The sequence below is a fragment of the Microcebus murinus genome, chromosome 19, assembly GCF_040939455.1.
Source record: "Microcebus murinus isolate Inina chromosome 19, M.murinus_Inina_mat1.0, whole genome shotgun sequence".
In the NCBI taxonomy this organism is placed as follows: domain Eukaryota; kingdom Metazoa; phylum Chordata; class Mammalia; order Primates; family Cheirogaleidae; genus Microcebus; species Microcebus murinus.
In genome coordinates this window covers 19,740,132-19,763,961 of record NC_134122.1, presented here as the reverse complement: position 1 = coordinate 19,763,961, position 23,830 = coordinate 19,740,132, and the positions used below count along the sequence as shown (strand labels likewise).

At 48.3% G+C, this 23,830-nt stretch overlaps 1 long non-coding RNA gene across 1 annotated transcript in view; it reads left to right on the top strand.

The window, feature by feature from the left end:
• The first annotated feature begins 16,060 nt into the window (after positions 1-16,060).
• Positions 16,061-23,830, top strand: part of LOC105879696 (uncharacterized) — a 79,222-nt gene continuing 71,452 nt past the window's right edge. Inside the window, exon 1 of the long non-coding RNA XR_012913492.1 lies at positions 16,061-16,315. This is a non-coding gene — a long non-coding RNA (uncharacterized LOC105879696). The remainder of the gene's footprint in view (positions 16,316-23,830) is intronic.

Here is a 23,830-nt window from a genome sequence, read left to right as displayed (position 1 = left end):
GTTATGTCCTCATCTTTCCTTGTATTTCCTCAGTTTAGGACCTCACAGTTTCTCACTTGTCTACTGCAAAACTGGTCTCTCTATTTCTATCCAATGTGGTGCTAGAGTATCCCCCTGATATGGGAATCTGACCATGTCATTCCTCTGATAGAAACTTCTTCCCATGCTTCGTTGTCACCAGCGCTATTCCAACATGAGTAGTGTGTTAGTATGTAAGCTGTTTTTATGGAAAACATTCTATGGACTCCTATATTTGCTTAAACATGTAAAATTTTAATGTTACTTATTTACAAACAAAACCATAATAGGTATCAACCCATTTGCATACACTATGCTTCATTGAATCTAAAACACCATCAATTGTAAGATGCATTATTATTTTATGTAGCATTAAAGGGGAAAAAGTGCTGTCAATTGGAATTGTAAGAAGCAATAGATTTTAAGATGCATCCCAATTTCAGAGTCAAAATGGGAGAAAAATTATGTTTTAGTATCAATGACAAAAGAAGTTCATAAACAGCTATAAGACTGAAACAAATTAGAAACTAAACACATAAAATTCAAATTAGCATTATTTATTTAATGTGATAGATGATGTTTTGCTGAAACTAAACTGCCACTTACTGAAAATGAATTGCTGTTCTAGCTCAGGTTGGTTTGAGCTCGACTGCCTTTATTACTCTGGGCGACACGGAGACTCAATTTTCCCACCGTTTTTCTGAGAACCTTTAACAGGCGTTGCAGACCATGACATCACTTAGCCTTTATCTGGCACGAACACATCATATTTATTTATTAAATATAAATATAATATTTTTTTTCTCCCCTTGTACCGGGGCATTTAAAACATTATTACTAGACCCCAAAGTGACCACAAACAAAAACGTTTCATGGATTCCACACTGGTTGTCAGGGAGACGATCCAGAATGTGCTAGGATTTGGTGAACACACCAAAATTTAATAAGCTCTTGTTGAGCACTCGTAAATCCCTACGTGCAAATCCGAAAACTTTCAGGGGTCCTTTAACAGCAGTTTTAGACACTGGTCTTCAAGATAAAATCCAATTACTTTCTAGCTCCTTGCCCTTCTTAGACTATGCACATGCTCTTGCATTCCCGAGTCTTTGCATATTCTGTTCCCTTTGTCTAGAAGGCCTTTCCTCCCCTTGTCCACGTGGAACATTGTTCCTCATTCTTGGTAGCCCACCTATAGCTCCGTGGAGACTCTGATTCCTCTGTATCAGAGCACTGGGGACACATCATGTTACACCTGTCCCTTTACATGCTTCAGGGTCAGTACAGAGATGGGACAGATTAGGAACTGAATATATTTAACAAAGGACTTCAATTTTTCCTTTTATACAAAAGTCATATATGTTGACACCCCAGATTCCTCCTCGCCTCTCTCCTCATCCTCTGCTGCCTCCTCTCTCATCCCCTTTCTTCCTTTTCGAGTCCTCTTCCATCCTCTTGCCCTTTCCCTCCATCCTCCCCCTTTCTCCCCTCCCTCACGTGTCCTCCCCTCTTTCCAGTGTCTCTTAGCTCTCTCAGTCTCTTGCTATCTCTCTCTTTGCCTCAGAGTCACCTGGCATCACAATTTCAGCCCCCAACCCTCTCCTCTCGGATGGACCCAGCTAGCAAAGCAGGTGTGTTTGTGTGCATGCGTCTCTTTGAGGACCTTGGAATGTGCCCAGAACTCATTTTCTGGGGCGTGAGGCGTGGGCTCAGTGGTGTCTTGGGAGAGTAGGGGTGAGGATGAGATGCCACCAGCCCGCCGAGCCTGCATCCGGCTGGTGTCAAAGCCCCCACTGTGAAGACATAAACCTCCCTACTCTGAAGTTCTTCAGTAACAAAGTCAGGACACTGAAGTCCCCTGAACTCACCTGTGCACCTGCTGGTCAGCAGTGGTAGGGACAACGCCAGCCTTTGTACCCAAGTTTCGGTCAACCAACCTGGTGACTGCTGGGTGCCTCTATGTTTGCCAGGCACCCGGCACACAGTAGGTGCACGACAATGTCAGCGCCTCCTTCCACCTGCAGGAAACAACCTGGTTAATTGACCTCGTAACTTTCCTTTCAATGAGTCCCAATCTCTCTGGCAGATCCAGCGGATATATCCAAGGTTTCTTAAGATTTACACCTCTCCCCATTCCACCTCGTTTCTGAGACGATCCCTTAAGAAGTCGCCCTGTTACCCGTCACCTCCCTCAAAAGGATCTATTCCTGTCCTCCTGCCCAACACTGCTACCCTCCCTGGCCGCTCACTCTAGCTGTGTTACTCATGGCGAACTCGTTTGTCCCTAACGCAGATGTAAGATGTAATTCCCCAAGAATGCGAGCGTAATTTAAAGTTATTCTCCGATATCTAATTTGCCTTTTATTTATTTAGGGCAATATATCAGCGGCAGCATCCCAGCCGAAGTGCCAGGGTTTGTTTACTGCGCCAGCCCCGGCAACGGCGGGAAGCCACACGCCCCAGACACAGACGTTACCGATTTAAAAAGTAATTACAACATTGAACACGGCCTTAAATAAAAGCAAAAATGCAGGAGACAGGAGGGGAAGCAAAAACATAAATTGGGAACAATGCCGTTTTCCCCAGATGTTTCATAATATTTGCAGCCTGCCTGGAACTGGCGCCCTGCCCTGGCTGCGCCAGACACAAGCAAAGCACTGAGCAAGGAGAGATGGGGTGGCTCTTTTCTGTAAAGAGGTGGGAGGAAGTTCCTAATTATTGGAGATCATCTGTCTGCCGGTTTGCCTGTTGGTCTTTTTGTTTAACATCTTTCTCTAGTGAGAACTATCTTATACTGGTTCTCAGGGGACGAATTAGTATACTATATTATAACGAGTGGCCAAACCCCAACCCAATGCAAATTGACTTAACTAGAAATTGGGTGGGTTCCGACTCATGAAAGACCATCAGTAGTTCTTTCCAGCTTCAGGTACAGTTGGATCCAGGTGCTCAATACCATGTAGAATTAAATAAATTTGAGTAAATGCAAAGCCTGTATTCACTTGCCATGAACAGAAGGTAAACATGAAAATCAATGAATTAATATTATAAAACAAACTGCATATATCTCAAACTCATCTTGCGTTCTGTTAATGTTAACACGTTGGGAAGCAGTGGCTGGGAATATCAGAGGTAGAAAGGCATAATAGTAAAAAATTACAGGCTTTTCAGAGTCAGGGGACCCTGGGTAAGAATCCAGGGTCCTCTACTGCCTTCCTGTGTGACTTTGAGTAAGTTACTTAACCTCTCTGAGCTGTTCTCTCATCTATGAAACAGTAATAATAGAATTGACCTCTCAGGCTTTTGTGATATTTAAAAGAGGTGATGTATATGCAGCCCTTAATACAATGTAAAGTAATTAATAGCTCACATTTGTTGAGTGTTTCTACCTGCCAGTCACTGTTCTAAGCACTTCTCAAATGTTAAATCATTTGATCTTCTGAACAACCCAATGAGGTGGGTCCCGTTTCTGGTCCTAATTTATGGAGTAGGAAGTTGAAGCAGAGAGAGAGGAAGTTAGGAGCAGGGCTGGGATTCTCTGCAGGCAAGGTTCCACGTCCTAACCCTCCTGCCCTCCTCTCTACCTGTCAGTGGGAGCTGTTGAGTTCATTCCAAGCCTCTCGTTTTTCTAATTTGGAAACAGAGGACCCGAGAGGGCGGGGAACCTGCCTGAAGTCCCACAGTCCACTAGTGTCCTGGTGCCCAGTGGGGTCTCTTTTCTGGTTCCCGTTGCCTCTTCTTTGGGAATCAGGTCAACCCGAGGGCCTTGGGGAGGAAGCCCAGGAAGTGTTTCCTGGCCGATGGGTAGAGTTACCGCTGAGAAGTTGCTGTTGACCCTTTATGGGGAGAGGAAGCTTCAGGGGGCAGGGCCTGGGGTGCTTGGCTGGGGAGACCCCTCACCAGACCAGACAGTACGTCCAGGGTCCAGTCTGTGGTTGCAGGAGACAGAAAGCAACACAGGCGGAAAACCCAGGCTTCATTGCTAGGATGTGGGGCAGCCCAGCTTGTCGGAAGAACTGTTGAACCGCTAGACTGGCTGGGGGAAGCACACAGCTTCCCCGTCAGGATGAATCAGCTGCAATCGTTTTCCAGCCTTGTGTCACTTCATTCAAGCCTCAGATTCTTGGGAGAGAGAATCTTATTGGATCATTTTAGATCACATGCTTATCTCTGACCCAATCACTGTGGCCAAGGGGATGGAGCACTCTGATTGGCCAGGCTAGGTCATGTGTTTACCCCTAGATCATGGGGTCGGCCCCAGCAGAGTCCCTGACAGAGAGGGGAAGGGGTGGTGTCCCAGAGCTTCGTCTGAGCAGGCCTGAGTTACCTTACAGGGGGACCACAGACCCCCACAGGCCTTAGTGTGAGGCAGAGAAAGCCGCCTTGGGCTTAGGGTCAGCCCTGTGGGTGTGGGGCTTGGAAAGGGGAGCCTGGCTGGGTCCCCCCTCACTGGCCCCTCAGCGGATGACTCAGTGTGCACAGTTGTGTGTCCATCACACCATCAATTTAAAAACGTTTTCATCGCTCCAAGAAGATATTCACCCCTTAGCCGTCACCTCCCCAATCCCCTACCCTCCCACACCCCAGCCCCCCAGCCCTAGACAGCCACTAATGTACTTTCTGTCTCTATGGATTTGTGGACATTTCATGTGAATAGAGTCATATAATATATGGTCCTTTGCGAATTGCTTCTTTCAGTTAGCATAATTTTTCAAGGTTCATCCGTGTTGTGGCATGTATCAGCGCTTCATTTCTTTTTATTGCTGAATAACATATCACATTTTATTTATCCATTCGTCAGATGAGGAACATTTGGGTTGTTTACATACTTTTTTGGCTATTATGAATTCTGCTGCTATAAACATTCTTACACAAGATATTGTGTTGACATATGTTTTCATTCTCTTGGGTGTATACCTAGGAGTGGGAATTGGTGAATCCCATGATAACTCTGTTTAACACTTAAAATTATTTATTTATTTATTATTACAGCTGTTTTAAAAGCAGATCTATGTTTAACATTTGAGGAACTGCCAGACCGTTTTCCAAAGTGGTTGCACCATTTTACATTCTCATGAGCAGTGTAAGAAGGTTCCTGTTTCTCCACATCCTCTCCTTGTTATCTGTCTTTTTGATTGTAGCCATTTAGTGGGTGTAAAGTAGCATCTCATTGTGGTATTGATTCATATTTCCCTGATAGATAATGATGCTAAACATATTTTCATGTGCTTATCGGTAATTTATATATCTTCTTTGGAGACATGTCTATTCAGATTCTTTGCTCATTTTTAAATTGGATTATTTGCATTTTTATTATTGAGTTGTAATATTTATATATGTGAGATATAAGTTCCTTATTGGATGTGTGATTTGCAAAATTTTCTCCCATTCTTTGGGCTATCTTTCACTTTCTTGATGGTATCCTTTGAAATACAAAGTTTTTAATTTTGATGAAGTACAAGTTATATAGTTTTTCTTTTCATGCTTGTGATTTTGATGTCAGATCTAAGGTTCAAATCTAAGGTCACAAAGATTTTCTTTGATGTTTTCTTCTAAGAGTTTGATAGTTTTAGCTCTTAAATTTAGACATTTGCCCCATATTGAGTAATTTTTATATGGCATGAGGTAGGGGTTCAACTTCATTCATTTTTTTACATGTGTATACCCAGTTGTATCAGTACCAACTATTGAAAAACTATTCTTTTCCTATTGAATAGATCCTTGTTAAAAAATCAGTTGAACATAGGTATATGAGTTCATTTCAGGACTTTAATTTTATTCCATTGATATATATAACAATACCATGCTGTCTTGATCACCATAGTTTTGTAGTAAATTTTGAAATCGGGAAATGTGAGTTCTTCAACTTTTTCTTTTTAAAAAAATTTTAAGATTATATTCTGTGTCCTTTGAATTTCCATATGAATTTTAGCATAAGCTTGTCAATTTCTGAAAAGAAGTCAGCTGGGATAAGGATTCTGTAAGAAAAGAAAATTACATGCCAATGTCCCTGATGAACACAGATGAGAAAATTGGATATTCATATGCAAAAGAATGTAATTAATTAGATCCTTGGCCAACACCATATGTAATAATTAACCCAAAATGGATTGAAGACTTAAATGTAAGATCTGAAACTGTAAAACTCCTTGAAGAAAACACAGGGGAAAAGCTCTTTAATGTTGATTTTGGCAATGATTTTTTGGATATGACACCAAAAGCAGAGGCAACAAAAGCGAAAATAAACAAGCGGGACTATATTACACTATAAAGCTTGTGTACAGCAAAGGAAGCAGTCAACAAAATGAAAAGGCAACCTATACAATGGGAGAAAATATTGGTAAACCATATATCTCACAAGGGGTTAATATCCAAAATATATAAGGAACTCACATAACTCAATAGGAAAAACAAACAAATAAAACCAAAAAAACCCCACAAAACAATAACCAAAACTCCCAAACCCTCTCACTTATAAGTGGGAGCTAAGTAATCTGTACATACGGACATAGGGTATGGAATAATAGTCAGTGGGGTCTCAGAAGGGGGAGAGGGTTGCAGGATGAGAAATTTTTAGTGGGTACAATGTACACTATGTGGGTGATAGTTACTACACTAAAAGCCCCAAATTCACCACTGTGCAATATATCCATGTAACAAAACTGTACTTATACCCGTTAAATTTATAAAATTAAAAAAATTCCTAACTCAAATAACACTATTAAAAAATGGGCAAAGGACCCACACAGACATTTTTCCAAAGAAGACAAACAAATGGTCGACAGGTGTATGAAAAGGTGCTGAACATCACTAATCATCAGAGAAATGGAAACAAAACTACAGTGAGATCTCACCTTACACATGACAGGGTGGCTATTATCCAAAAGACAAGAGTTGGCAAGTGCTGGCAAGGGTGTGGGGAGAAGTGAACCCTTGCACTCAGTTGGTGGGAATGTGAATTATTAATAGCACAGCCATTATAGCAAACAGTATGGATGGTCCTCAAAAATTTAAAAACACAACTACCTTACGACCCAGCAATTCCACTTCTGGGTATATATCCAAAGGATGTGAAATAAGTACGTTGAAGAGCTATCCACACCCATGTGCGTTGCAGCACTATTCAAAATAGTCAAAATACGGAAACAATCTAAGTGTCCATCAATGGATGGATGTATACACAATGGAATATTATTCAGCCATAAAAAGAGGAGATTCTGCTATTTGAGACAACATGGTTGAACCTGCAGGACACTATGTAAAGTGACACGTCAGACACTGAAAGACAAATAATATATGATCTCATTTATGTGTGGGATCTTAAAAAGTCGAATTTACAGAAGCCGAGAGTAGAACAGTAGTTGCCAGGGGCTGGGGGTGGGTGACATGAGGAGATGTGACTTTTGTCCAAGAACACACACATTCGGTTACAGGGTGGACAAGCTCTGGGGATCTGAGGTACAGCACAGCATGGGTGGTGACGGATGTGTAATTAACTAGATTGTGGAGGAGCGGGAAGAGCTGCGTGAGAGGGATGGGCGATAGGCAGGGGCTAGATCACCAGGGTCGTAGTGTCATTTGCTTTCTGGGCAGGAAACAGACGCACACTCAAGGGTTGTAGTAGTTGGTGAAAGTTTAATGAAAGGAGTTTTACCGAGGTGTGGATGATGTCCCTGGGACCAGCATGGGTGGGGCACTTGCCGCCACCCTTAGTCCTAAAGGGCCCTGGGAACCAGGCAGAGCTATGCCTATAGGAGGTGGTCCCCAGCTTTCATCCAAGAGACCCAGCCACTGCCACAGAGGGCCCAGCAGAGAGGAAGCTGGGGAGTAAGGCCCTCACCTCTGACCCCACCCACCCACTGGTCACCTGCTGCCACCTCCTATTGGTCGAGCCCAACCAGAAGCCTGAGGGCAGAGGGTAAAGGTTGATGCAATCCCTGCAGGTCAGCATCTAGATGCAGGTCAGGTCTGAGCACTGGACAGGGTGCAGAAGACTGGGGAGGGAGCTTGAGGACCACCCGGCACAGTGGGGTAAGTGGAGGCAGCAGTATGCATTTTATTCTGAGTTCTGCAAGAAGCCACTAGAGGCTTTAAGCTGGGGAGGGGTCTGATCTAGAATCATGCCTGCTGCTCCGGCTGCTGTCTGGAGAGTGTGTGAGGTGGGGAGGGGTGTGGCCGTGTGGTGGCTGTCCAAGCTGTTCAGGTGGTGACGATGGCACCAATGTTTGTATGAAAACTTCACCCTCTGGACTTGCCCCCTTTGCCCACCCCACCGCTTCACAGGGAAAGGGGGTTTGGATGAGATCCTTAGGACAACATTATGGGGCAGGTGTCTTCTTCACAGGTGAAGTATTCAGGCGTCAGGGAGGCTAAGCCATCCACCTAAAGTCACACAGTCAGGCAATGAGTAGGTGGCAGGTGAGGATTTGGATCTGGGTCTGTCTGACTCAGGACACCCTGTGCAGAAGGACTCAGGTGGGGTTTCTTGCTTGCTTTCAGCGTCAGCCACAAGCTGGTGCTTGCACTGCACGATGAGCTCTGCTCTAGAGACAGGATGTAAGCCCATCACCAACATGCACATGTTGTTTGGGACTACCTGGGGGCAAGTTCATGGCCATCTGTGGCATGCAGGAATGTGGGCCCAGCAGAACTTTTTTTTTCTTTTGTTTTCTTTTGTTTTTTTTCTTTTCTTTTCTTCTTTCTTTCTTTCTTTTCTTTTTCTTTCTCCCTTTCCTTTCCTTTCCTTTCCTTTCCTTTCCTTTCCTTTCCTTTCCTTTCCTTTCCTTTCCTTTCCTTTCCTTTCCTTTCCTTTCCTTTCCTTTCCTTTCCTTTCCTTTCCTTTCCTTTCCTTTCCTTTCCTTTCCTTTCCTTTCCTTTCTTATTTGGGGGCCAGGAAGGGGATTAACATAATCCCCTAATAAGGCCCATTCATTCATTTCTTCATTCTTCAATTCAACCACCTATTCCTGAATTCCAGGCTTCTTGCTGGGTGGGCAAGTTACTTGCATTATCTCATTTAATCCCTCAAATGAACCCAGCCAAGGTAGGCATCCCACTTTACCCTTTTTGCAGACCTGAGGAAAAAGCTCAGAGAGAAGTGACTTGCTCAAGGTAACAGACCCACGCCTTCTTCTTTCTCTAGAACGTTTCCCACCGAGTGTAACACCCAGTGGGAGACGGGCTGTAGAGGGCATTGCTTAGAAGCATGGTGCTGAAACCAGGTAATCCTTTCAAACCTTGGTTCTCCTTTAATAGAGCTGTGACCTTGCTTTCTACATCTGTAAAATGGGCTAGTAATAGTATCTACCTCAAAGGCTGCAGAGATTGATGGAGATGAGGCATACAAATGCTGAGCAAGGAGCAGAGCCAGGGCTCAGAGTACTTTGTCACTGTAATATCCCTTCCTGGAACCAGTGTCAAATTCAAATGTGTCCAGATATACTCCTTAGCCATGTCTGGGTTCGGTTATCCAGCCAGCACCAGATCAGCTCTGCTGCCGTCCCTGAGATGCTGCTGGGCACCAGGCCCTGGGCGTGGCAGGACGGGAGGCAGATGCAGACGCAGGCACCGACACCGCGACACAGTAGGTGCAATTGTAAAAGTAGGTTCCAATGGGGGCAGTAATAACAGTACCTTCCCTAGCATGCAATCGCCTCGTTTTGTTTCTCAGTGCTTATTAATATCCAGATCACCTTGTGCATTCGCTGTTGACTTGTTTAATGCCTGTGTTCAGCACCAAGTACCATATTCACCCCGTCTCCTCGCTGTCTATCACAGTGCCTGGTATCTGGCAGATACTGAATAAATACTGGTTGATTTGGGGTGAAATGCAGCCCCACGTGTCAGCGCTGTGCGTCCTACGCGGGGGAGGGGCAGGACACAGGGGCAGGGACTGTGTGCCCTCTGAGCCTCCCTGACCCCGCGCCCTGCCCGCAGCTGCGGCCCTCCCCGCGGGGCGCTGGCAGGGACGGCAGCCTCGGGCACTTGCAGGCCGCCTCCCGACGCCCCCACCAGCTGTGGCAGCTGTCTGAGGTCAGCTCCTGGAGTTCAGGGCAGAGTTCCAGGTGTGAGGGTGGGGTGCAGGGTTGGGCAGCAGACTGTAGACAAGTGGCCTCGAGCCAGCCCCTGGGGGCCTCGGCGCCCTTGCCCGCAGGACGGGAAGGTGGCACACTCACTCTCCGCAGTGCGGGAGCCCCACGACTGCGGGGTCCGGATGGGCTTAACGAGTTCCCCAGACGTGGCCGCGCACCGGCCGTGCGCCCTTAGCTGCCCCCGGCCCTTAGCTGCCCCGGGCCGGTCCCCTCTGCGGAGTGGGGACGAGTGTCACCGACCTCGTGGCCCGGCGCAGGCAACGAGCCGCGCGCGACAGTGCGGGCGGGACGCGCGGCGCCTCCTCGGCTTCCCCGCGCTCCGCCGCCACTCTGGAAAGATGCGGAGACCTTTCTCGGGCTGTTGCCCGCGGCAGACGCCGTTTAAATTAACTTAAACCATTTCCTTCCCCACCCCCACCTCGTTATCCTTTTCCACGGAGGAGGGAAGAGAAAACCGTTTCAGGCGAGAGCTGCGGAGGCACGTCTCTCCCCTCGCCCCTGCGCCTGCCGGCGGGGCGCGCGAGTGTGCGCGGAGGGGCCGGGGTGGGGATGGCAGGAGGGGCGGGGGGTCCGGGGGGTCCGGGGGGCACGGAGGGGGGGGCCCGGGGGGGCCAGGGTGGAGGGCACCAGGAGGGGCCGGGAGGATCCAGGAGGGGCCGGAATGGGGGGCCGGGGTGGGGGGCACCGGGAGGGCCGGGAGGGGCTGGAATGAGGGGACAGAGTGGGGGGCACCCGGAGGGGCCGGGAGGATCCAGGAGGGGCCGGAATGGGGGGCCGGGGTGGGGGGCACCGGGAGGGTCCGGGATGGGGGTACAGGGTGGGGGGCAACGGGAGGGTCCGGGATGGGGGGCCGGGGTGGGGGGCACCGGGAGGGTCCGGGATGGGGGGCCGGGGTGGGGGGCACCGGGAGCGCCGAGAGGGGCCGGCCCCGCCAGGTGCCGCCGCAGTGCCGCGAGCCGCCGCCAGGGGGCAGCAGGGCCCCGCCGACGCCGCCTGCCGCCCGCTCCGACCACGGCCGCCGGCCCCGCTCCCGCCCCGGCCCGCTCCGCTGCGCGCGACGCCGGGGACCTGTCCCCGGACCGAGCTCGCCGAGCGCAGCAGCTCGCCCTCCGCCTTCCCCCTCTGTTTCGTCTCTCCCTTAATTCATTAATTCACCCCTCCTTTCTTCCTTCATTTCTTCAAGCCCCTTCATTTCTTCCTCTCCCTTTCTCCCTGCCCCTCCTTTTCATACCTTTCTCCTCTTTCCTTTATTCGTTCCTCCCTCTATTCTTTCTTCATCTGCCCACCCACCATCCATCCGTTCTTCTGGCCGTCCATCCATCATCCATGTGTCCCTCCGACTTCCCCATTCCTCCCTGCCTTCCTCCTCCTCCTCCTTCCCTCCTTCCCTCCCTTTTTTGATTCTAATGGGCAGCCAGGAAGGTTGTTTTGGAGCGATGCCAAGCAGTGCCAGGCAAAGGGGGCTGAGGCTCCCGCGGGTCTGGCTCCAGTGGGTTGGCTGTGCAGGCCTGGCCTTCCCTTCCGACTGGGCCTGAGCTTTCTCCGGTTTGCCTTAGACTCGCTTGCTGATGTCCCCTCCCGGCCTCAGGCACATGCAAGGTGCGGAGCTCTGCTGAGACTCTTTATTTTAAGGGAAGCTGAGGCCCAGAGAGGGCTGTGAACATGGCAAGGTTCACACAGCGAATGTCTGGAGGAGCTGGGATCAGAACTCAGGGCTGGCAGACTCCGCGATTTTAGGAGGTCAGGACACTTCACAGCCAGTGCTCACTGAGCGCTCGCCGTGAGCCAGGCACAATGCAAAACGTGTCTCGTGGGTCAGCCTTCGCAGCGGCCCAATGCAACAGGCACTTTCATAACCCTCGTGTTTACAAGAAATGAAAGGTCGGGGAGGTTTAGTTTAGCAAATGAAGGTCTCCGTGCTAGATTTCACTATCGGCACGACTGTTTTGGTCCTTTCCCCTTCCCGAGTGTTCAGGGCAGTACATCTCCCTGCCCCTTGCAGTTAGGCAGGGCCATGTGACTAGTCTGACCAGTGGAACGTGGGTGGTGTCACTTCCGGGCTGAAGCAGGAAGAGCCCTTCTGTAATCCTCCAGTCTCCGTCCTCCCACCCTGGTGGTGGGGGACCCACGAGTTCATGAAGTCGCCACGTGGAGGACAGCTGTGTTGCCCAGTCACTCCGCCTGCGGCAGCTCTGAATGAAGACAAGCCCCACACTTGATCTTAGCCAAAAGGCTGAGAAGCAATGACAACGAAGTCTTATCGTGTTAAGCCACTGAGATTTTGGGATTGTTTGTTACCGCAGCAGATCCCGACCTACCTTGATTAATACACCATACAGCTAGCAAGTGGAGTGGCTGGGATTTGAACTCAGACTTTCCTGACCACGGACTCTTATGCATTGCATTAGAAGCTGAATCAGGGAAGATGGGTGCAGATTCCGTTGATTCAAGGACACAAATCCCCTCTCCCCCCCACATCTTACCATTTCTGGAATTAGGTTTCATCTCCTAATCAATGGCACCTCACAATCGTTGTTGGCTTGCTAGTAGTGTGATAGTTGTCTTTGCCTTATACCTTTTATGGCAAGACTAGAAAAAAAAATACCAGCATCAAAACTTGAAGAATGAGTGTCTGCTTGAAATAAAACCTCGGGGACAATGGTAGAACACTCTTTTAAGAAATGTTGCATCACTTACACTCTTGATGTCCTGGAAGACGCTGCTGAGTGAGAAACACAAACATCAATGACTCTGAGTTGAAAAGATTCACAAGAGTCGAACTCTGAATGTGAAGATGTTTTAGGATAACTTGGCCAATTTATTTTGCTGATATTTTCCATTTTATGTATGCACGATGGTGATCTATGATAAAAAAAAATCTATGTCTAAACAAGTTTAAGAGAGCCCTTTCATTACATATAAAATAAAAATTCTAAGTGATAATAAAGCATCTGTCTTGGTTTAATTGGCAGTGTTTTTTCTTTCTTAGTGGTACATAAAGATGCACCCTACAATCGATGGCATCTTAGAGTTGCTGAAATATGGGTCCCTGTGGATCCCAGGAGATGGGGTTCGCTGCATTTAGCTGCCGAGAGGGACTGGACCGCCTGGAGCACCTGCTGCGGGGGAGGAGCCGGCGCCGTCATGGGGGGTCCGTGCTCAGAGGCCCCTTCTGTGCCCAAGAACCTGGCTTTGACTTTCTTCTCTGCAGACTGTCTTTCCGACAGCTCCTGGTTTATGGCTGCTCAGTGGAGCTGATAGAGTTCAGAATAAACGCAAGCTCCACGGAGAGAATAAGGAATCCTCAGAATGTAATAAAGAGAGAGAGAGAGAGCTCCGCCGGCCCATTCCAGGGAAATCAAGTGAAATTTCTGGAATGAAGATGAAGACAGCGGACGCCTTTTCCTGTCTGTCTTCCTTAGTGTCAGGGGCCTGGAAGGGGCTGTGGCTCGCACAGTGACTCTGTCTGTGGGGCCAGGCTCAGAGGGTGGGAAGGAGAGGGGAAGGGGCCGCTAAGTCTCCCTTGCAAGTGTCAACTCTGATCTCAGCCCCGTCCCTGGCCGTATCAGCCGGGGCAGGCGGTGATGCTGCGGTAACAAACGAGCCCGCATCTGCGCCTCAGTGGCTTGTTACCGCAAAGCTTCCCTTCTCATGTGGCCTTCGTGTCCCTCCTGGGCCTGATGGGGGCTCTGCTGCATTCTTCCTGGCTCAGGGACCCTGATGGACAGAGCCTCCACCATCTGGGGGCACCATGAGTTTCCCACTTAGAAGTGACATGCACCATTTCTGCATACACATCATGGTTAAAGCAAGTCCTGCGGCCACATCTGATGGACAAGGAAATGCTATCCTGCACGTAACCAGAAGGAGGGGTGATTGTTCCTGAACAGCCTCAGCGACGGTCACATTGCCCACATTCCCACGCCTCACCGCATCCTTGTTTCTAGCCATGCCCTTGTCTGTAATCACGCCCAGCCCTGGCCACCGCTCCCCTGTGTCTCCGCATCCCTGGTCATGTCCCCACGAGTGAGGCCGCACTTGTGAGGTTGTCAGTCCTGGCGTTTGCTTCTGAAAACTCAGGCCCGTGTCTGTTCTTGTCGGGCACCCCCCACATCATACGGTACCGCTTCTGTTCACGGCTGCTTGCCCTGCCGGGCCGTGAGCTCCAACCCATAGCATGGTGGAGTCCACTGTGTGTCCCCACAGAGCCTGGCGCAGAGGAACTGTGCGTCTGGAAGGAGAGTGGGTGACTGGATGAATGGGAAAATGAGCCCGTGGAAGAACAGAGTGCTCGTCCCCCTGGGGCGTCTAGATGGCCCAGTCTCTGCCCATCGAGTGGCACTGCCAGAAATGCCCGGGGTCTCGGGAGAACGTGTGTGTGTGTGTGTATGTGTGAGGTGTGTGGAGACCTGGCATGTTAGACACACCCTTAGGGGCTGGGTGTTGGCCTGGTTGAGAGGAGGCAAGTTTGGATTGGCAGACCTCCACTGTGTCATCTCACTCCTGGGGAAGGTGTCACCAGATCAACACACTTTTCCAGCTGGTCAGTCTAGACCAGTGGTTCTTATCCCCCCCGCCCTCCATGACCCACGTGGCAAATAACATCTTGTTATGCTGTGGTCCCCAACCAGTTCCTGTTAGGAACCGGGCCACACAGCAGGAGGTGAGGTGTAGGTGAGTGAGCGAAGCTTCGTCTGTATTTACAGCCATTCCCCATCACTGGCATCACTGCCTCAGCTCCGCCTCCTGTCAGATCAGCGGTGGCATCAGATCCTCACAGGAGCTGGAACCCTACTGTAAACTGCGCATGGGAGGGATCTAAGGTTGCAGCTCCTTATGAGACTCGAATGCCTGACGATCCGAGGTGGAGCTGAGGTGGTGATGCCAGGGCTGGGGAGTGGCTGCAAATACAGATTGTCATTGGCAGAGAGGTCTGACTGCACAACAAATGTAATGCACTGAACCATCCCGAAACCATCCTCCCCTGCCACCCCGGGTCCATGGAAAAATTGTCTTTCATGAAACCAGTCTCCCTGGTGCCAAAAAGTTTGGGGACCGCTGTTGTTATGGGCATAGTCAGCCCGTGACCGGAAGCGTAGACGAAACAGGCTCTGGGTTACGTGCCATTCCCAGTGACGGGCTGGGCAGCCACTGCTTGCTTTTCCTGTGCAAGGAGACTCTTCTGAAAGCAAGTGAGTGAGAGGAACTTTTTAAAGGTGTTTTCGTCAGGACGCTTTTGGGCTGCAACGATATAGAACCAGTTGAAACAGGCTTGTGAAAACAAAAGGGAGTTTATTTGTTTATTTATCCACAAAGTCCAGGGTAAGTAACCTCAGTCATGGCTGCACCCAGGTGCTCAAAGGATGTGCCTAGGGGTCTGTTGAAGAGGGCTCTCTCTTCAGAAGAACCAATCGACATTTGTTGAGCATTTACTTTGTTCTGGGTATGGTGCTAACACTTTATAGCATGTTCCATCACATTTACTCTTCACAACCCTAAGGGGTAGGTTCTGTTGTTACTCACATTATCCAGTTGAGGAAATGAAGGCTCAGAGAGGTTTAGTAACTTGCCCCAAAACACACAGCTAGTTAAGTGGCAGACCCAGGCCTCCATTGCAATTTGTCTGACTCTGTAGCCTTTACTCTTAATTATTGCCATGGTTAGTCTTCCAGCCTGAGATTTGTATCCTAGAAGACACTTGTGGAGCAGCACATTTCTGACCTGCCCACTCAGGTCCCAGAAGGCAGGTTGCCTAAGGAGAATAGAGACTGGAAAGGACTAGAGATGCTAATTACCACCTGGCATCCATCCCCACTCCGTGAGAAACGTCCCTCCTCTCAGCCCTTAAAGTGCCATCACCTGTGGCAGTTGGTTCCACCCCTTTTTCTTCTCCGCCACAGCTGATTGGACTAGCAGTGGTCATGTGACCCAAAGGCAGCAGATCTATAGGCTAGCCAACCACCTATCACTTATGTGGCCTGGTTTCCCAAAAAATGGGCCTGGCCAATCAGGTTCTTTCTAGGAATTTGAACTAAGACTCAGAGGGAAATTCCCAGTTGGTAGAGGCAGTTGAACTCGAAGGTCAAGCAGACTGAGGGTTGGAGTGGCCATTGTGGACACCTGACAGCGGAGGAAGCCAGGTGGTAAAGAGGGGATGTCACGGCCGCTGCACAAGGGAGAATAGAGATGGCACAAACAAGTGACTGCAGGTGAGCAGCTTCCAAACGGGCTGGGGCCGCTTCTCAGGGCTTTCCCATTTGTGCACTATGCCAGCACTTCCTGACCCTGGGAATGCTTTCCACACCCACCTGTGGATTTAATCGTCTCTTTTTCTCTGTCTTCAGTTGAAAGGGTCGGGGAGTTTTGTTGTTTGGTTGAAATAAATCAGATCCAATGAAAATTCACAAATATCGCTTGAGCCCCAACCAATTGTGTCAAGAACTGTGCCAGGTTCTGTGAACAAGACCAGAGTCCGTCAGGGAGACATGGCTTCTTGCTCCATTCCTGCTTTTGACTTTAACTGGGCCTTGGTTTCCTCATCTGCGAAGCAAAGAGGTTGGATCAGACATGTCTGAAGGTCTTTCTAGAACTATATGACTTGGGGAAGACGATGGGATTCCTTCTCCACTCTAAACCTGCGATGGCCAAGGTTTTAGCAGAGAGACACCAGAGGGTGCTGGCTCTGTCCTCGGGCTCTCCGTGGTCTGTCTCGTGTCTCTATGTTCCTGCTGCCATCATTATACTGACTCTTGGGCGTCCAGAGGACTTTTCTGTATGGATCCAGAAGCTTTTGTCTCCCTGGGCCATATATGAGTATTTCTCAGGACACTCACTTAGCAGTGGCTAAAAGGGCATCCTGATTTCAAATTCTAAGCAGACACCATCAAATTGCCCTTCCCAAAAGCTACCATTTTTTACTTCCATCCACAGTACATGAAATTACCCATTTCCTCACACTCGCACCAATCCCGGACACTTTCAACCTGCACATTGCCCACTTGGCAGGTCTGAAAGGGTTTCTCATTCTTCTAATTTCTATTCCCATGATCTTTCATATGCTAGGTGGCCCTTAGTCTTTGTTGTGTGTGTAGCCTGTTTATACACTTTGTCCATTTTTTTGTTGGATCCTTTTCTTGTTGATTGATAGGAATTTTTTGACGGTTACATGTGTTGAAAATGTTTTCTCTGCTCGGTGGAATTTCAATAGAGAACTTTTACCTAGCCTAGTTCAATCCAGCTGTTTTCCAGAGGGACAGTTTTCTGGACCAGAGATGTCTGAGGGTGATGAACAAATGCACTAACCCAGTGAGGGGCTGGCTGCCTGCGAGTGTCAGCTTTGGGAAGCTGCAAGCCCTGGCTACCTGTGTTCATGTGGCTTCCTCAGTCTCTCCCCAAGGAAGGTGGTGGAGTGTCAGGTGGCTGGAGTGCAGTTAGCTGGGATGGCATGCTTGTCATCTCCATAACCGCCATTTATTTGTGCCCATCTGTCCGAGTCACCATACACACACCTCCCTAATTCTTACAGCAGCCCCTGTGAGACGCACGGGACTATCCCTATCATACAGATGGGGAAACTGAGGCTTAGGGAAATGCATTTCCATTGTTTTGCAGAGCAGTGTAGCTGGGCTAGGATTCAAGAGCTGTGTTTGTTTCCAAATCCCACAGTCTTCCCATTGCATCATGACATTTCTGCCAAGAGGGTCAACAGTAACAGGAATTGCTGATACTCTAACCCCTATTACTAATGCTGCTAATACTACTATTAATACTTCTGCACTAATACTATTAATACTAACATGTTACTCTTATTGCTACTATGATTACCATCGCTGTTATAAATGAATTCGTTTAGTTAACTCTTTTTAGGTGTTAGGCATGGTTCTGGCAAACAACACAGACCTTGTCTTTACCCTAAAGAGGCTATGTTTTAGTGGACGATGATAAAGGGAGTATTTTTTGAGCTCTGCCCATGTGCTCGGCCCTGCGCTTGGAGCCTTATGGACATTATTTCCTTTAGATCTCACAGACACCCTGGGAGTTAGCACTGTTATTCATCTTCTGATCTTGTCCCAAATGTCAACTCTTCAGAGAAGCCTTTCTGACGCCCTGCGTAAAAGGGGCCCCCAGTTCTTGCCATCTTGTCACCTTCATTGTCCTGGTCACATCTCATAATATCATTATCGATTTTAATATTTGTTGATTGTCTCCCCTGCTAGACTGGACTTGATCCAAGGGCGGTGGCCATGAGTATTGTGTTTACCACTGTATTACCCACACCGGGCATGGGACCTGACACACAGTAGGCAGCCAATAAATTATTTGTGGAATGAATTTCCACTTTGTAGATGGGAAAGCAAGACTCAGAGAGGGCCCCGTGCCAGCAGAGGCAGAGCTAGGACTCAGACCCCAGTGTTTCTGGCTTCAGTGTCCATTTTTCACTCACTGTACTGTAGGGAGACCTCCTGACTTGGTGCTGCATCCTGCAGTTCTGGGGTGTCAGCTGAAGACGTGGTCACGTCAAAAGTGCTGCCTCTTCACTGGCTTTACAAAAGCCAATCATCTGACCACACCTGGTCTCTTGAAGCAGGTATCCTGGGAGTCGCTGTGGGGTTTAAGAGGCTATCTCCCAGGTTCAGATTAGCAAGGTCCTACCTGGTCTTCCTGCCTCCTTGGTATGAGAGGACTCTGCTCACCAAGTTGTGTTAGCCTCTTGGCCCAGTGAGAATTTTGGAAGATAAAACCTAACCCTGGAGCCAGTGAAAATCTCAGCCATGCCCAGCAGCCAGCCTATGGGAGCAGGAGCCCATGGTGTCCTGGTGTTGTGGTGGGCTGGGAAGGAAGGAGCTTGTCCCAGACACATTGAACTTTCTGTGCCATTCTCTCTTAATTCCAGTCTTTGCATAGATTCTTGTCCCTACTGCCTGGACCACTCCTCTACCTCCATTCCCACTTCCTTCACCTGGAAAACCCATGAGCAGTTTTTGGATCTCTGCTTAAATGTTGCTTCCTTGGAGAAGCCTTCTAGGGCTCTCCAAGTCAGGACTGGGGACTCTGTGATGTGTTCTCATGGTACCCTGAACTTTGTTTTGGATGCACTAGACTCCAAGATGAGGAAGCATGCAGTACCCAGCTCAATGTCTGGCTTACAGTAGGTGCTCAATAAGCATTATCTGTCTGAACATGGGCTCCCTCTGAACACCATAGCTACCAGTCCTGTAGGGATGCATCTTCCTAAGCAGAGATGACCAAAATCACTTTTGCTCTTTCATTTGTTCCAGTTGGTGTCATCTCTGAACCATTTGTCTCAACCATCTGTCATTGGCTGAATTGTGTCCTCTACCACCCCAGATCCATATGTTGAGGTTCCAACCCCCCATGTAACTGAATTTGGAGATAGAGTCTTTAAGGAGGTAATAGTTAAATGAGGTCATAAGGGTGGGTTCTTAATCTGATGGGACTAGTGTCCTTGTAAGAAGAGGAAGGGACACAAGAGAGCTCTCTCTCTTTCCTTATGCACAGAGAGGAAAGGCCATGTGAGGACACAACAGGAAGATGGCCACCTGCAAGCCAGGGAGAGAGTCTTCACCAGAAACGGAATTTACTGGCACCTTGATCTTGGGCTTCCAGCCTCCAGAACTGCAAGAAAATCCTGTTGTTTGAGCTACCTGATCTGTAGTATTTTGTTATGGCTGCGTGAGCAGACCCGAAGACTGATTATTCCCCTTGGGGAAACTGAGGCTGTTCTCTGACTCCTTGCTCTAGCTCTGGCATCTTTGTTTATCTGGAGGCTCTTTCTTAGGGATGGCTGGCCTGGGGCCCATGGCTGTGGCCAAGGAGAGCCAAGCCGCTAGCAATTTCCACCTTTGGAGCCCTTGTGGTCTGGGAAATGCACTTCCTGTGAACCTCATTTCAGCCAAACACACAGCAATGTGCCATTAATACATTTAGCTAACTGTTTAATTGGGCTATTGGCAGCAGTTTCAAAGGAGTCAGATTGAATAACAACAGAGTATGTCTAACCATGGAGAAAAAAATTATAATGTGCCGGCATGCAGGCACTGCAAGGGTACTGCCAAGTCTATCAGAAACGTGGATCTACCCGAATCGGTTTCTTTAGGTGGGGACCTTGTTTTGCTTTTCTAAAAGAAATGCTGCTTTTAATTATGTCCAGTTTTAGAGCTCCATGAAATCAATGAGAGACCCCAAATATACTAATATTTCTGCCCTTAAGCTCTCCTCCTACGCAATTGTCTGCCATTTATGGGGAAGGCTTAATCTTGGTTGCAAGATCAGCGAGGGGTCCATTTGTCGGTTCTCTGGCACAAGGGCCCAAAGTGCGCCCAGTGGCGTGGGCTAGCTCAGACCCTCGAGACCTCGCCTGCGTGGCCTTTGGCCGTGTCTGGATACCCCACGCTGTAGCGTGCATGCTCACGCTCCCTCCAAACTCATGTTGAGAGTCAATCCCCAGTGAGACATCAGGAAGACGTGGGGCCTTCAGGAGCAGATTGAGTCCCGAGGGCGGTGCCCTCTCGAATGGGAGTAGGTGCCCTTACAAAAGGGCTTGGTGGAGGGAGGGTCGCTTTGCTCTTCTGCCATGTGAGGGGGCAGTGTCGAGGCACTGCCTTGGAAGCAAAGAACAGCCCTCCTCACACTCCAAACCTACTGGTGCCTCGATCTTGGACTTGCCAGCCTCCAGACTGTGAGAAAATAACTTTCTGGTCTTTATGAATTACCGGGGCTGTGGTATTTCTGTTATCGCAGCATGAAGTGGACGTGAAATTGGCAATCCAAGGGTGTCTCAGTCAGGGATCCCCTGACCAAGCAGGCCACAGACTAGCGCTTAGACGCACACAGCTTGTTTGGTCTCAGGAAGCACAAGTGAAGACACAGGGAAAGTGAGACAGGGAAGGGCGTGCCAAGGAGAGGGTTACCCTTGAGGGCACCTGGGGCTCTGTCCACTGGGGGTCAGCTGGGGAACCAAACAGAACTGCCTGCTGGAGGACAGGGAGCCTGAAGAATTTATTTTCTTACAGTTCTGGAGGCTGCAAGTCCAAGACACCCTACTTGGAGCCAGTGCCCCCCATAGCCAATTAAATATGGAGCTGTGTCTGTCCCCCGTCTGTGGCTGGCACCCTGCGCCCTGCCCTCAGCCTGCCAGACATGGCACCGCAGTGGGGACGGTTCCCTTCTCCCGCCCTCAGCCTGCCAGACATGGCACCACAGTGGGGACGATTCCCTTCTCCCGCCCTCAGCCTGACAGACGTGGCACTGCAGTGGCAGACAGTTCCCTGCTGCCTGCCCTCAGCCTGCCAGATGTGGCACTGCAGTGGCAGACAGTTCCCTGCTGCCTGCCCTCAGCCTGCCAGATGTGGCACTGCAGTGGCAGACAGTTCCCTGCTGCCTGCCCTCAGCCTGCCAGACGTGGCACTGCAGTGGCAGACAGTTCCCTGCTGCCTGCCCTCAGCCTGCCAGATGTGGCACCGCAGTGGCGGAAGGTCCCCTGCTCTTGCCGGCGCCCGGCCTGTACCATAGCGGGCTGTGCGCTCTCTGCTTTGCTTCCTCCGAAGCTGCACTGTGCAATATGGTACCCACCGCCACATGTGACTATAAAAACTTAAACTAATTAAAATGGGATAAAACTGAAAATCCAGTTCCTCAGTTGCACTGGCCACATTCCAAGTGCTGAGTAGCCACATGTATGTAGCTAGCGGGGATCATTTTGGATAACACACAATAGTTCTATCATTGCAGAAAGTTCTGTTAGAGCTGTCCCTAAGCCTCTAAAGCCGCTCAGCCCGGTGCACATGCCACCCAGATGTGTAGAGGAGCTCACACCATTGGGGGCTCCCCCCACCCAATGGGGGATGGGAGTTGGTGGTAAATTCCTCCTGAACCATGAGAAAATAAATTTCTGTTGTTCACCCACAGCCTGTTGTGCTGTGTCAGGGCAGCCCTAGCAAACCAATGCCCTCCGCACCGCCCCGAGGAGTGGTTCTGAGTCCTTAAAATGGGTTCTGAGGCCTGGTAGTATCCACTTCCAGCTTACACCCCCAGCCTCTTCCCTCCCACCCCTGAGCAACGGGGAGTATAGGTCAATTCATCCAAAGCCAAATCATCAAAAACAATTTGCCAAAAATCAGTCGTCCAGCTAATGGTCAATTAGCCACAATCATGAGATCTTACACAGAGTGTTAAATGAAGTTTAGCTTAAAGCTGCCTCCTTACCTATTTTAAGTTCGGCCTAAAGGTTTCTTTGTACATACTGGCTTGCAGCCTAACTGGATGTGTAAACAGACTGTAACCCACTCTTGTCACAAGTAACTGAGTCCCAGCCAATCACAGAAGCCAGACTTCAGCCACTCACAGGCGGCCAGCTGTTCAAACAGTATTGGAATAGGGCAAGCGTGTAACCAACCCAGCTGTTTCCATACCTCACTTCCATTTTCCTGTCCATAAATTCTTTGTGACCATGTGGCAGCGCCAGCTGCAGTTTGGGGCAGGAGTGGGGTGTGGGGTGGGGACGTTGCCTGAGTCACTAATTGTTCTTTGCTCAATTAAACTCTGTTGAATTTAATTTGTTTAAAGTTTTCCTTTTAACAAGAGTCCAGGCCAGTTCATGCAGGGACCAGGACTAGGGTGAGGTGGGGGATTTGAGGTTTTCAGCATAAAATCTTACAAGTGTTTTGTTAGATTTATACCTAAGTGTTTTATTTGTTTGAGGGGAGGGCAATTGTAAATGGTATCAAGTTTTTAATTTTGGTGTCCATGTGTTCATTGCTAGTACAGAGAAATGCAATAGATTTTTGTATATTTATCTTGTGCCGTGCAACCTTCTGAACTTTGTTATTAGTCCTAGGATTTTTATTTTATTTTATTTTTTTGTGGATTCCTTGGGATTTTCTACATGTAGATCATCCTGTCATTTGTAAATAAGGACTATGTTATTTCTTCCTTTCTGATCTGTATGTCTTATTTTTCCCTTCTGCCTAATTGCAGTTGTGTGGTTGTTCTTTATCAAGTTGAGGAAGTTCCTTGTTATTTCTAGTTCTATGAGAGTTTTTTTTTAAATCATGAATAATCCTTGGATTTTGCAAGTGCTTTTTCTTTATCAATTAATATGACCGTGTGATTTTTCTTTGTTAGCCTGTTAATATGGTGAATTCCATTGATTGATTTTTGAAGTGTTGAATCAGCTTTGCATCCCTGGAATAAACTATACTTGCTCAAGATATATTTTTAAAAATATATTGCTAAATTTTATTTGCTAATATTTTATTAAGGATTTTTGCATCTATATGCATTACAGATACTGATGTGCAGTTTTCTTTTTGTTGTACTGTGTTTGTCTGATACTGGTGTCAATGAGATGAATTGGGAAGTGGTAGCTTCCTTTATTTTCTGGAAGAGATTGTGTAGAATTAATTTTTCTTTAAACAGTTGATAGAATTCTCCAGTGAAACCATCCGGGCCTGGAAACTTCTTTTCTGCAGAGTTTTTAAATAAAAATTCAATTTTTTATTAATGATTACAGGGTTATTCAAATTACCTATTTCATATTGTGTGAGTTGTGGTAGTGTGTACACTTCAAAAAATTGGTTCATTTAAGTTGTCAAATTTGTGTGTGTAGAGTTGTTCATATTACTCCTTTGTTATTATCCTTTTGATAATAGGTCTGTAGTTATATCTCTATTTCATCTCCGATGTTGGCAATTTGTATCTTCTCT